The sequence below is a fragment of the Oncorhynchus nerka genome, linkage group LG7 (genome assembly GCF_034236695.1).
Source record: "Oncorhynchus nerka isolate Pitt River linkage group LG7, Oner_Uvic_2.0, whole genome shotgun sequence".
Lineage (NCBI taxonomy): Eukaryota > Metazoa > Chordata > Actinopteri > Salmoniformes > Salmonidae > Oncorhynchus > Oncorhynchus nerka.
In genome coordinates this window covers 36193380-36206419 of record NC_088402.1, presented here as the reverse complement: position 1 = coordinate 36206419, position 13040 = coordinate 36193380, and the positions used below count along the sequence as shown (strand labels likewise).

Below are 13040 nucleotides of genomic sequence, written 5' to 3'. Positions count from 1 at the left end.
CATAGGATGTTTTTGTGATGGTTAAGGGCAGTCAGGTCTGGGGAGAACCAAGGGCTATATCTGTTCTTGAATGGGTCATGCTTATTTAAGATGGTTAGGAAGGCATTTAAAAAAATAACCAGGCATCCTCGACTGACGGGATGAGATCAATATCCTTCCAGGATACCCCGGCCAGGTCAATTAGAAAGGCCTGCTCGCTGAAGTGTTTCAGGGAGCGTTTGACAGTGATGAGTGGAGGTTGTTTGACCGCTGACCCATTATGGATGCAGGCAATGAGGCAGTGATCGCTGAGATCTTGGTTGAAGACAGCAGAGGTGTATTTAGAGGGCAAGTTGGTTAGGATGATATCTATGAGGGTGCCTGTGTTTACGGCTTTGGGGAGGTACCTGGTAGGTAATTTGTGTGAGATTGAGGGCATCAAGCTTAGATTGTAGGATGGCTGGGGTGTTAAGCATGTTCCAGTTTAGGTCGCCTAGCAGCACGAGCTCTGAAGATAGATGGGGGGCAATAAGTTCACATATGGTGTCCAGAGCACAGCTGGGGGCAGAGGGTGGTCTATAGCAGGCTGCAACGGTGAGAGACTTGTTCTTGCTCTTCTCTACTTTGCATTCAAATTTATGGATATGCATCTCCGCACTTGGTGTGAGATCTGTATAGGCCTTCAACAGTACAGTAGATGATAGCTGTCCAACTGTATAACTAAAAGCTAGTATTCAACAGCATATAATAACAACGTATGCCAAGCACGCCTGACCAACTTGTCTTGTTGAAATCTGAACTTAGTTCATCACTTTTCATGAATCAATCAACTTCGTTTCGTGTTGATATTAATGAAAGAGAGTGACCCGGCTCGACATGTTTGCTGGTTTGTGACCCACCGACTTCGCCTTTAAAGGGGAATAAGGCGACCCGAGAGTTGACACACACGTGAACATTATTTATACACACTGGAGATGAACATGGAGGTAAACATGGGGATGGTTCTGTAAAGATACAGAGAATGAAGGAATAAAGAATATTCACATACAGGATAGAATATGCTACAGTTGACTGTGCCTTTAAACAGCTTGGAAAATTCCAGAAAATGATGTCATGGCTTTAGAAGCTTCTGATAGGCTAATTGACATAATTTGAGTCAATTGGAGGTGTACCTGTGGATGTATTTCAAGGCCTACCTTCAAACTCAGTGCCTCTTTGCTTGGCATAATGGGAAAATCAAAAGAAATCAGCCAAGACCTCAGAAAACAATTGTAGACCTCCACAAGTCTGGTTCATCCTTGGGAGCAATTTACAAATGCCTAAAGGTACCACGTTCATCTGTAGAAACAATAGTATGCAAGCATAAACACCATGGGACCACGCAGCCGTCATACCGCTCAGGAAGGAGACGTGTTCTGTCTCCTAGAGATGAACGTACTTTGGTGCGAAAAGTGCAAATCAATCCCAGAACAACAGCAAAGGACCTTGTGAAGATGCGGGTGGAAACGGGTACAAAAGTATCGATATCCACAGTAAAACGAGTCCTATACTGACATAACCCGAAAGGCCTCTCAGCAAGGAAGATGCCACTGCTCCATAAAAAAGCCAGACTACGGTTTGCAACTGCACATGGGGACAACAAGGACTGTACCTAGGACTGTACCTAATGATGACCTAATGATGACCTAATAACCATGTATTACATAGTAACACCGGATTAATAACTAGCATGACAAAAGCACAGTAAGGAAAATGAGGAGGACTGTATATTATACAAATAGTAGGCTATTGCACAGCAACACACAAGCGCAAGGACTGTTTAAATATATAGGAAGTAGTAAACAGTGAATAATCATTGCAGACAATATCAGTAGTAACATAATAACAGGAATGAGAAATACATAGAATACTGCTACTCTAGCTCATCCTACACTGGTAACAACAGGGACAACTTTGTAATCATGCACCGATGTCCCCCCAAGCTATGAGTACATGGGGATAGTCTGATTGGCTGAAGCCACGAGCTGGAGGTGAACGATATCTCTCACGTGAGGGGGAGAACTGGACTACGCAGCGCTAGACAAACATAAACAACTACACACACGCTGGAAATGAGTCCCACAGCATCCTCCCCAGGGAGATTCTGTAACAGTCACCTACATACGGTACATTGCCTTCAAAAAGTATTCAGATCCCTTGAATTTTTCCACATTTTGTTACTTTACAGCCTTGTTCTAAAATGGATTTATTTCTAAATCCTCCACAATCGACACACAATTACCTCAGAATGACAAAGCGAAACCAGATGTTTTGACATTTTTGCAAATGTATTAAAAATAAAAACAGAAATACTTTATTTACATAAGTATTCAGACCCTTTGCTATGAGACTCGAAATTGAGCTCAGGTGCTTGCTGTTTCCATCGATCATCCTTGAGTTACTTCTACAATTTCGTTGGAGTCCACCTGTGGTAAATTCAATTGATTGGACATGATTTGGAAAGGCACACACCTGTCTATATAAGGTCCCACAATTGACAGTGCACGTCAGAGCAAAAACCAAGCCATGAGGTCGAAGGAATTATCTGTAGAGCTGTGAGACAGACAGGATTATGTCGAGGCACCGATCTGGGAAGGGTACCAACACATTTCTGCAGCATTCAAGGTCCCCAAGAGCACAGTGTCCTCCATCATTCTTAAATGGAAGAAGTTTGTAACCACCAAGGCTCTTCTAGAGCTGTCAGCCCAGCCAACCTGAGCAATCGGGGGAGAAGGGCTTTGGTCAGGGAGGTGACCAAGACCCCGACAGAGCTCCAGAGTTCCTCTGTGGAGATGGGAGAAGCTTCCAGAAGGACAACCATCTCTGCAGCACTCCAACAATCAGGCCTTTCTGGTAGAGAGGCTAGACAGAAGCCACTCCTCAGTAAAAGGCACATGACAGCATGCTTGGAGTTTGCCAAAAGGCATCTAAAAACTCTCAGACCATGAGAAACAAGATTCTCTGGTCTGATGAAACCAAGATTGAACTCTTTGGCCTGAATGCCAAGTGTCACGTCTGGAGGAAACCTGACACCATCCCTACGGTGAAGCATGGTGGTGGCTGCATCATGCTGTTGGATGTTTTTCAGCGGCAGGGACTGGGAGACTAGTCAGTATCGAGGCAATAATGAACGGAGCAAAGTACAGAGTAATCCTTGATGAAAATCTGCTCCAGAGCGCTCAGGACCTCAGACTGAGGGCGAAGGTTCACCTTCCAACAGGACAATGACCATATGCACACAGCCAAGACAATGCATGTGTGGCTTCGGGACAAGTCTCAATGTCCTTGAGTAGCCGAGCCAGAGCCCGGACTTGAGCCCGATCGAACATCTCTGGAGAGACTTGAAAATAGCTGTGCATCAACGCTCCCCATCCAACCTGACAGACCTTGAGAGGATCTGCAGAGAAGAATGAGAGAAACTCCCTAAATACAGGTGTGCCAAGTTTGTAGCACCATACCCAAGAAGACTCGAGGCTGTACGTCTGAATACTTATGTAGATGTGATATTTACGTTTTTTAATAAATAATAAAATCTAAAAGCCTGTTTTCGTTTTGTCATTATGGGGCATTGTGTGTAGATTAATGATGAACTATTTAATCCATTTTAGAATAAAGATGTAAGGTAACAAAATGTGGAAAAAGTAAAGGGGTCTAAATACTTTACGAATGCAATATAAAGGCTTGATGTGAGTTGTTACTGTTACGTGAGTCTGGGTATTTAACCTACTTTATTACACATAAAAAACAGAGAAACTATCCGCCACAGTGGAGGGGGCGTCACTCAGACATCTTCACTTTGATGCATGCCATCGATGCACAGCATCTAATTTACTCTGCCCTTGGGGTTTTAACAATGTACAGGTAGGTAAGAGAACGCTTGTAGGCAAACTACATTTACAAGCGTTATTTTTTTATTTATTGGCGGTGGATGTCCGTGTCCAGGCAGTGTGCAGGGATTATTTCAACAGCCAAATCAGATTAAGAAATTACATCAAATATAGCCTATTGTTTTCACGACATGTTTTTGTATCTAGGCTACAGAAACTGCCGTCTGCTGGAAACACAGGGCGGAGCTTTAGCGCCTACTTTTTTTGTTTTGATGCATTTTTGTCTGGAAGCCTATTGCTTGTAGTCTGTCGAGTACTAAACCGATTCTATTTCAAGGGTAGCGAGTCGAAACGGGACATCGAGACCATAAACGACCCGACGGAAACTTTGCACTCTGGGCACATTGAGAGCAGTAAGAAATCACGCCAGGAATTCATCCGGGAGCAAGCAGTAAACTATGTAATTGGAGGACTGTTCCCGATAAAATGATTTGACAACTTTCTACGGATGCATGCTACTGTCATCGTGTTTAAAAAAAATATTTGCTGAAGTGTGTAGTTAGGCTACTGGAGGACACAACAAATTCGTTTAGGTCTTGAGGTAAGGTACTTTTAAAAAACCATCTTTTCCTACTGTATAAATATACATCTGTATAAAATAAACGACAGTTCATATGCAAATGTTTTAATGATTGCTTTTCATGGTGCCACCAAAACGTTTGAGGAGGACAGTGCATTGTGGTGAAGAGGAGAGGGGATAAACAGTCCTTCAACGGTTAATTAATTCACAGTGCGAATGTAGCGTTCAACAGGCAGGTTAGAAGGCTCTATAATATCAAGATCTATAATGTCTATTCTAGGCTACACTTGACTAGATTAGAGACATAGAATTTTATTTTTTTCTTGACATCTCAAGATAACGAAAAACAGGCTCACTCTGCTGGCACACAATTGCTTTCCATTGGTTTCTTTCTGTAGACCTATTTTATCCTTTTCACACGTATCTTTCTCTCTCTTTCCATTCCTAAGGCAGACTATTGGTGCTATCGTTGTCAGTGCAAACTTGTGTTTGTGAGTGGCCCTAACAAAAGAGACAAGGCGTCTATTGTACAGGATCAGCAGCAGATTACTAGAATTCCTTTTCTCTCCACTCGCTCAATGGCCTCTTAGTCTACTCCATCTGGACTGCCTAAAAACCCACACTGGCAGTGGCAATAATATTTGTATGCCTTTGTCATTCTTCAGCCGTTGCTGCTGTTCAACCTTCTCACCACAGTATGTTGGAGACCTATAGAGAAGATATGGACAGTTAGGCAATAGACAGTTAGACCATCTCCATCCTGAGTTGTATTTCTGTATTGCAGATGTATATCCACACAGCATGCTGTGGAACTGTAGGCCAGAGACACAAAATCCCCGCTATCAAATCTTAAGTCTTGTCAAATAAAAATGGTTTGGATGACTTGCCTCCTGGATAGGCCTAGACTTTATATCAGTGTAGGCCTGACGCAGTCGAAATCAAGCTTGGCACAATGGGATCTGATGTTTAGAGGTCTGTAATCGTAATGATGTGTATATAGATGGAAAGATATCTGTAGATGAATCTGGATGGTTGAAAAGACAGACAGACAGACAGACAGACAGACAGACAGACAGACAGACTATCTCCCGGCCATCAGACTGTTAAAATAGTCACCACAAGCCAGCCTGCCCTGAACTTAGTCACTGTTACTAGCTGGCTGCCACCCGGTACTCTACCATGCACCTTACATAGTCATTGAACACTGGTCACTTGAATAATGTTTACATACTGTTTTACCCACTTCTTCTGTATATACTGTATTCTAGTCAAGGCTCATCCTTAATAACTACTGCTGTACACACCATTTCTATTAATGTACTGTCCATAATGTCTATACACACCATCATATACATAAACTCAGCAAAAAAAGAAACGTCCTCTCACTGTCAACTGCATTTATAATCAGCAAACTTAACATGTAAATATTTTTGCAAACATAAGATTTAACAACTGAGACATAAACTGAACAAGTTCCACAGACATGTGGCTAACAGCAATGGAATAATGTGTCCCTGAATAAGGGGGGTCAAAATCAAAAGTAACAGTCAGTATGTGGTGTGGCCACCAGCCGCGTTAAGTACTGCAGTGTATCTCCTCCTCATGAACTGCACCAGATTTGCCAGTTCTTGCTGTGAGATGTTACCCCACTCTTCCACCAAGGCACCTGCAAGTTCCCAGACATTTCTGAGAGGAATGGCCCTAGCCCGCACCCTCTGATCCAACAGGTCCCAGACGTGCTCAATGGGATTGAGATCCGGGCTCTTCGCTGTTCATGGCAAAACACTGACATTCCTGTCTTGCAGGAAATCACCCACAGATTGAGCAGTATGGCTGGTAGCATTGTCATGCTGAAGGGTCATGTCAGTATGAGCCTGCAGGAAGGGTACCACATAGGGAGGAGGATGTCTTCCCTGTAACGCACAGCGTTAAGATTGCCTGCAATGACAACAAGCTCAGTCCGATGATGCTGTGACACACCGCCCCAGACCATGACGGACCCTCCACCTCCAAATTGATCCAGAGTACAGGCCTCGGTGTAATGCTCATTCCTTTGACGATAAACGTGAATCCGATCATCACCCCTGGTGTGACAAAACCGCGACGAGTCAGTGAAGAGCACTTTTTTCCAGTCCTGTTTGATCCAGCGATGGTTTGTGCCCACAGGCGACGTTGTTTCCGGTGTTGTCTGGTGAGGACCTGCCTTACAACAGGCCTACAAGCCCTCAGTTCAGCCTCTCTCAGCCTATTGCGGACAGTCAGAGCACTGATGGTGGGATTGTGAGTTCCTGGTGTAACTCGGACAGTTGTTGTTGCCATCCTGTACCTGTCCCGCAGGTGTAATGTTTGGATGTACCGATCCTGTGCAGGTGTTGTTACACGTGGTCTGCCACTGCGAGGAAGATCAGCTGTCTGTCCTGTCTCACTGTAGCGCTGTCTTAGGCGTCTCACAGTACGCACATTGCAATTTATTGCCCTGGCCACATCTGCAGTCCTCATGCCTCCTAAAGCACGTTCACGCAGATGAGCAAGGACCCTTCTTTTGGTGCTTTTCAGAGTCAGTAGAAAGGCTTCTTTAGTGTCCTAAGTTTTCATAACTGTGACCTTAATTGCCTGCCGTCTGTAAGCTGTTAGTGTCTTCAGGTGCATGACTGTTCCACAGGTGCATGTTCATTAATTGTTCATGGTTCATTGAATAAGCATGGGAAACAGTGTTTAAACCCTTTACAATGAAGATCTGGGAAGTTATTTGGATTTTTACAAATGATCTTTGAAAGACAGGGTCCTAAAAAAGGGACATTTATTTTTTTGCTGAGGTTACATATTTATATTCTGGATTCTGACATTGCTCCTTATGATATTTCTTAATTACTTTCTTATTCTTTTTTGGATTTGTTTGTATTGTTAGGTATTTCGCTGCACCTGCGATAACATCTGCAAATATGTGTATGCGATCAATAACATTTTATTTGAATTGACACACAAAAAGGATAGACAAAGGCAGACAGATATTTTAGACAGACAGATTTAGACCAATATTGTAGGTAGCCATGCTTTCAGATATATAGCTAGCGAGAGATATTCTACTACCACGGCTCCCTATACACACACACACACACACACACACACACACACACACACACACACACACACACACACACCATCCCCCTGTGTGTGGCCAACATGTGGGGAGGTAATCTGCTGCTATTAGGGTAATCTTCATCTGCATGGCCATCAATGGGGAGTATGCTCAGCAACTATCCGGCAGGCAGAGTATCGTCATCCCCGACTAAATTAGGGCCAAGGAAAAATGATTTAATCATACAGATTAAGTGGGAGAGACTGGGGGGGGAGACGTGGCGGACAGAGGTTGTTTGTTGAGATTTTTCAGTTCTATGGTTTATCTTGAAAAAGTAGTTTTTTAATCATGTAGGAAGGTAGGTTCTTAAAATCATATAGGAAGGTAGGATCTTAGAATCATGGAGAAAGGTAGGATCTTGAAATCATGTAGGAACGTAGATTCTTGAAATCATGTAGGAAGGTAGGATCTTGAAATGATTGCATTCATGTGTTATTCCCATGATGGGGGTATTCATGACGCTTAGTGCTGCGGTCAATGTATGCTACAGGACAACCTGCTATGGTACAGGACAACCTGCTATGGTAAGGACAACCTGCTATGGTACAGGACAACCTGCTATGCTACAGGACAACCTGCTATGCTACAGGACAACCTGCTATGCTACAGGACAACCTGCTATGGTACAGGACAACCTGCTATGGTACAGGACAACCTGCTATGGTACAGGACAAACTGCTATGCTACAGGACAACCTGCTATGGTACAGGACAACCTGCTATGGTACAGGACAACCTGCTATGCTACAGGACAACCTGCTATGGTACAGGACAACCTGCTATGGTACAGGACAACCTGCTATGGTACAGGACAACCTGCTATGCTACAGGACAACCTGCTATGCTACAGGACAACCTGCTATGCTACAGGACAACCTGCTATGGTACAGGACAACCTGCTATGCTACAGGACAACCTGCTATGCTACAGGACAACCTGCTATGCTACAGGACAACCTGCTATGCTACAGGACAACCTGCTATGCTACAGGACGGTACAGGACAACCTGCTATGCTACAGGACAACCTGCTATGCTACAGGACAACCTGCTATGGTACAGGACAACCTGCTATGGTACAGGACAACCTGCTATGCTACAGGACAACCTGCTATGCTACAGGACAACCTGCTATGGTACAGGACAAACTGCTATGCTACAGGTCAACCTGCTATGGTACAGGACAACCTGCTATGGTACAGGACAACCTGCTATGCTACAGGACAACCTGCTATGCTACAGGACAAACTGCTATGCTACAGGACAACCTGCTATGGTACAGGACAACCTGCTATGCTACAGTACAACCTGCTATGCTACAGGACAACCTGCTATGCTACAGGACAACCTGCTATGCTACAGGACAACCTGCTATGGTACAGGACAACCTGCTATGGTACAGGACAACCTGCTATGGTACAGGACAACCTGCTATGGTACAGGACAACCTGCTATGGTACAGGACAACCTGCTATGCTACAGGACAACCTGCTATGGTACAGGACAACCTGCTATGGTACAGGACAACCTGCTATGCTACAGGACAACCTGCTATGCTACAGGACAACCTGCTATGGTACAGGACAACCTGCTATGCTACAGGACAACCTGCTATGGTACAGGACAACCTGCTATGGTACAGGACAACCTGCTATGCTACAGGACAACCTGCTATGGTACAGGACAACCTGCTATGCTACAGGACAACCTGCTATGCTACAGGACAACCTGCTATGCTACAGGACAACCTGCTATGCTACAGGACAAACTGCTATGCTACAGGACAAACTGCTATGCTACAGGACAACCTGCTATGGTACAGGACAACCTGCTATGCTACAGGACAACCTGCTATGCTACAGGACAACCTGCTATGCTACAGGACAACCTGCTATGGTACAGGACAACCTGCTATGGTACAGGACAACCTGCTATGGTACAGGACAACCTGCTATGCTACAGGACAACCTGCTATGCTACAGGACAACCTGCTATGCTACAGGACAACCTGCTATGCTACAGGACAACCTGCTATGGTACAGGACAACCTGCTATGCTACAGGACAACCTGCTATGCTACAGGACAACCTGCTATGCTACAGGACAACCTGCTATGCTACAGGACAACCTGCTATGCTACAGGACGGTACAGGACAACCTGCTATGCTACAGGACAACCTGCTATGCTACAGGACAACCTGCTATGGTACAGGACAACCTGCTATGGTACAGGACAACCTGCTATGGTACAGGACAACCTGCTATGGTACAGGACAACCTGCTATGGTACAGGACAACCTGCTATGGTACAGGACAACCTGCTATGGTACAGGACAACCTGCTATGCTACAGGACAACCTGCTATGCTACAGGACAACCTGCTATGGTACAGGACAACCTGCTATGCTACAGGACAACCTGCTATGGTACAGGACAACCTGCTATGGTACAGGACAACCTGCTATGCTACAGGACAACCTGCTATGCTACAGGACAACCTGCTATGCTACAGGACAAACTGCTATGCTACAGGACAAACTGCTATGCTACAGGACAACCTGCTATGGTACAGGACAACCTGCTATGCTACAGGACAACCTGCTATGCTACAGGACAACCTGCTATGCTACAGGACAACCTGCTATGGTACAGGACAACCTGCTATGCTACAGGACAACTTGCTAAATACCTCTTGTAATCTATAGCCTGATAGGAATGGTTAACCACCATCTAAGGCATTATTACTATGCTACATAGAAGTAGAATCCAATCTACAGTATATATTTTTACTACGTTTTGAAAAAGATGTAGAAATGTACTGCACTTTACTGTAGGGACAGTTTTATTGAATGACAATCCTCACGTGTCAGGTGCAGGGTACTGTAGTGGCTTCCTCAGTAGTATGCAAATACACTGTTTTCACAGCTGCTGTGCCACTGTGGACCACGAACTGAAAAACACTATTCATAGTCAAGAATGACAGTTGAGCATAATATTGTTGAAATGCTTCATACTCAATGTGAGTGTGCTTTTGCTTAAAGTTCTTTGTGTGTAAAGGCTGTAGACATAAGAGTGGTTTTGGTGTATGTGTGTGTGTGTGGAGAGTGCTCAATTGCGGTAGCTGTGTTTAGAACACACATGCTGGTGTCTGGTGAAGAGCTTGGCTCTGGTCAGTTGGCAATGCCATGGCTGAGAGCAATGTGGGCAGAGGACTCTGTTCTGGCATGGTGTGTGTATTTGTTTGTATCCGGTTAGTGTGTGTGTGTGCATGAGTGAGACATTTAGCTGAATATGCATCTTCTCTTTGGATGTTGGTACTAAACAGAGGATCTACTATCTAACCATCGAGGCTGTTCGTGTGACTGTCTTGCCAGCATACAGTATGCCTACTGTCCCTGTTTTTGGCTTTCTAATTTGGGGATAGTTTGAGCATAACCATGCTTCAAATGAAGAGCAATCAATCAGGCTAAACAAATAACAAATGGGTTTGAACAAAATGTATATACAGTACACAACAGCACTTAGGGGCCAATATTAGGCATCTTTAATTAAAAAAAATCACTAAAGTCTCCCACTATATACAGATGGGAAACATGTTGACTGATTCGTGAATGGATATACAGTACCAGTCAAAAGTTTGGACATAACTACTCATTCCAAGGTTTTTCTTTATTTCTACTATTTTCTACATTGTAGTTTAATAGTGAAGACATCAAAACTATGAAATAACGCATGTGGAATCATGTGGTAACGAAAAAAAGTGTTCAACAAATCAAAATATATTTTACATTTTGGATTCTTCAAAGTAGCCACCCTTTGCCTTGTTTTCATTGACCTGGCCAAGGCTTTCGACTCTGTCAATCACCACATCCTCATCGACAGACTCGATAGCCTTGGTTTCTCAAATGACTGCCTCGCCTGGCTCACCAACTACTTCTCTGGTAGAGTTCAGTTTGTCAAATCGGAGGGCCTGTTGTCCGGGCCTCTGGCAGTCTCTGAATACATCAATGATGTCGCTCTTGCTGCTGGTGAGTCTGATCCACCTCTACGCAGACGACACCATTCTGTATACTTCTGGCCCTTCTTTGGACACTGTGTTAACAACCCTCCAGACAAGCTTCAATGCCATACAACTCTCCTTCCATGGTCTCCAACTGCTCTTAAATATAAGTAAAACTAAATGCATGCTCTTCAACCGATCGCTGCCTGCACCTGCCCGCCCGTCCAGCATCACTACTCTGGACTGTTCTGACTTATAATATGTGGACAACTAAAAATACCTAGGTGTCTGGTTAGACTGTAAACTCTCCTTCCAGACTCACATCAAACATCTCCAATCCAAAGTTAAATCTAGAATTGGCTTCCTATTGGCTTCCTATTTCGCAACAAAGCATCCTTCACTCACCCTCGTAAAACTGACCATCCTACCGAACCTCGACTTCGGCGATGTCATTTACAAAATAGCCTCCAATACCCTACTCAATAAATTGGATGCAATCTATCACAGTGCCATCCGTTTTGTCACCAAAGCCCCATATACTACCCACCACTGCGAACAGTACACTCTCGTTGGCTGGCCCTCGCTTCATACTCGTCACCAAACCCACTGGCTCCAGGTCATCTACAAGACCCTGCTAGGTAAAGTCCCCCCTTATCTCAGCTCGCTGGTGACCATAGCAGCACCCAACTGTAGCACCCGCTCCAGCAGGTATATCTCTCTGGTCACCCCCAAAACCAATTCTTCCTTTTGCCGCCTCTCCTTCCAGTTCTCTGCTGCCAATGACTGGAACAAACTACAAAAATCTTTGAAACTGGAAACACTTATCTCCCTCACTAGCTTTAAGCACCAGCTGTCAGAGCAGCTCACAGATTACTGCACCTGTACATAGCCCATCTATAATTTAGCCCAAACATAATTTTGCCCAAACAACTACCTTTTCCCCTACTGTATTTATTTAGCTCCTTTGCACCCCATTATTTTTTATTTCTACTGGCACATTCTTCCACTGCAAATCTACCATTCCAGTGTTTTACTTGCTATATTGTATTTACTTCGCCACCATGGCCTTTTTTGCCTTTACCTCCCTTATCTCACCTCATTTGCTCACATCGTATATAGACTTATTGTTTCTACTGTATTATTGACTGTATGTTTGTTTTACTCCATGTACAACTCTGTGTTGTTGTATGTGTCAAACTGCTTTGCTTTACTTGGCCAGATCGCAATTGTAAATGAGAACTTGTTCTCAAGTTGCCTACCTGGTTAAATAAAGGTGAAATAAAACACTCTTGGAATTCCCTCAACCAGCTTCATGAGGTAGTCACCTGGAATACATTTCAATTCAATTAATTTGTGGAATTTCTTCTTTCTAAAAGCTTTTGAGACAATCAGATGTGTTGTGACAAGGTAGGGGTGGTATACAGAAGATAACCCTATTTGGTAAGACCAAGTCCATATTATGGCAAGAACAGCTCAAAT

The 13040-nt window shown here is 44.0% G+C and overlaps 1 protein-coding gene across 1 annotated transcript in view; it reads left to right on the top strand.

The window, feature by feature from the left end:
• Positions 1-3852: 3852 nt before the first annotated feature.
• The window catches only part of LOC115131529 (zinc finger protein 516-like), a 36716-nt gene continuing 27528 nt past the window's right edge, over positions 3853-13040 (top strand). Inside the window, exon 1 of the mRNA XM_029663317.2 lies at positions 3853-4446. The gene's annotated coding sequence lies outside the window, so the exon portion shown is untranslated. The remainder of the gene's footprint in view (positions 4447-13040) is intronic.